Below are 2,293 nucleotides of genomic sequence, written 5' to 3' on the forward strand. Positions count from 1 at the left end.
TGCCTAGCACCAAAAGAATAGATAAATTAATGGTCACATATTCATTCAATGAGATGCTGTAGATCAATGAAAGCAATCAGAGAAGTCAATACATAATGAATGAGTATTACAAAGACAATAATAGAGAACTGGATACAAGAGTATGATCTCTATTGCTATCTTTTCCATAGAATATAAAAATAGATACAAATTGATTTTAAAGATAAAAATAGTGATTTTGTGGGGAAATTGTAATTATACAGGGGTACAAGGTGGAGTTCTGGTGTATTGATAATTTCTGACTCAGTCTGGCTGCTGCTCAGTTTTTGAGCAGTTTGTTGAGCAATTTTTGAGCATGGTAGTGCTCAGTTTTTGACCGTTCATGAACTATACATGAGTGACGTGCATGTATAGTCAAATAAAAGTTTGAAAATGGAAGGTAATGTCTTATTCAGTTTCTCAACATTTTAAGGCATATAATGTGCATGATTTATTTTATCTTTTTTCAATAGGATGCTAAATATGTGATGTAACTTTTTGTTTTTAATCACAGAGTCTGGCTAGTTTGCATAAACATAGTCCTTAATTGTTAAGACAGATGAAGGAGGGTGAGAATAAGAATAATGCTTAAAATTATGTAAGCTGCCAGTGTAAAAACATAGAACAGACAGGATATGCTGTTGTTGTTGTTGTTGTTGTTGTTGTTTTTCACTTATCTCTCCAAGCAGAGGTGATGAGAATTGATCTTATTTGCAGCCATGGTCTCAGGGAACCTCGTCATTAAATGCAGAAAAGCTTCAGAAAATTTACTTTCTTTCCAGAAGTACATGAGGATGCCAAACTTTCCTCAAGGCATTACTCATCTCCGTGTTTCTCAGCATGTAGATCAGAGGCTTGAATATCCGGGCAATAATGGTGTAAAAAAGAGCAAACATTTTATCTTCTGGGAAAGTTGTGGCTGGTCTGATGTAAGTGAATGACTCAGGTGTGAAAAACAGGGCTACAACAGTGATATAAGAACTGCCAGTGGAGAGAGCTTTGCTGTGGCTCTCCACAGAATATGCCCTGATGACGAACAGTATAAAAAAGTTAGACAGCATCAAGACAGTAAAAGTCACCAAAACAACTAGGCCTGAAACAGCAATAACTAATCTGAGTGCCGAAGAATTGATGGTTTTGAACTGTGGTTTTGGAGAAGACTCTTGAGAGTCCCTTGGACTGCAAGGAGTCCATTCTAAAGGAGATCAGTCCTGAGTGTTCATTGGAAGGACTGATACTGAAGCTGAAACTCCAAATTCTTTGGCCACCTCATGCGAACAGTTGACTCGTTGGAAAAGACCCTGATGCTGGCAGGGATTGGGGGCAGAAGGAGAAGGGGATGACCGAGGATGAGATGGCTGAATGGCATCACCAACTCGATGGAGGTGAATTTGAGTAAACTCCGGGAGTTGGTGATAGATAGGGAGGCCTGGTGTGCTGGGATTCATGGGGTCGCAAAGAGTCAGACACGACTGAGAAACTGAACTGGAACTGGAAGAAACCTATCATGCCTGTATTTGAGCAGGCCAGTTTCAGCAAAGGCTACACATCACAGAAGTAGTGATCTACTACTGGGGCCACAGAAGGGTTAGAAGATGATGAGAAGAAACTGACTGGCAGAGTGTATAAATGCCCCAGTACAGCAGGCAATGATAATGGCATTATACCTCTGCCTGCTCATGACGACGGTGTAGTGCAGGGGCTTGCAGACGACCATGTAATGGACATAGGCCATCCCTGTGAGGATAAAGATATCAATGCCTCCAAGAAATGCATGCTAAAGAGCTGTGCCATGCAGTTCCTATAGGAAATGATCTTCCTTTCTGCCAGTAAGTCAGTTATTAGCTTAAGTGTCACAGTAGATGTGGAGCAAAGGTCACAGAGTGAAAGGTAATTAAAGAAAAAATACATGGGTTGCTCAATGAGCTGACTGCAGGTGATAGAAATCATGATGAGCACATTTGCTATCTAAATAGCAATGTAGCAAAATAAAAATAAGATGAAGCGAAGGATTTCAGTGATCTTGTTTTTGGAAAGTCCCAAAAGAACAAATACAGTGACATTATTGCATTTTTTCCATGATTAGTGTAGATGGAACATATAAATCACCTGCAATAATTCATGAACCAATATTTAGAAATACTTATTGAGAAGAGTAATGATCCTATGATTTTATTTTTTATTTTTTTAAATTAAATTTTAAAATCTTTAATTCTTACATGTGTTCCCAAACATGAAACCCCCTCCCACATCCCTCCCCATAACATCTCTGTGG

At 38.9% G+C, this 2,293-nt stretch overlaps 1 pseudogene; it reads right to left on the bottom strand.

The window, feature by feature from the left end:
* Positions 1–785: 785 nt before the first annotated feature.
* LOC138072360 (olfactory receptor 4P4-like) lies at positions 786–2,088 on the bottom strand (annotated as a pseudogene).
* Between the last annotated feature and the right edge of the window lie 205 nt (positions 2,089–2,293).

This window comes from Capricornis sumatraensis, unplaced genomic scaffold, assembly GCF_032405125.1.
Source record: "Capricornis sumatraensis isolate serow.1 unplaced genomic scaffold, serow.2 scaffold10, whole genome shotgun sequence".
In the NCBI taxonomy this organism is placed as follows: Eukaryota; Metazoa; Chordata; class Mammalia; order Artiodactyla; family Bovidae; genus Capricornis; species Capricornis sumatraensis.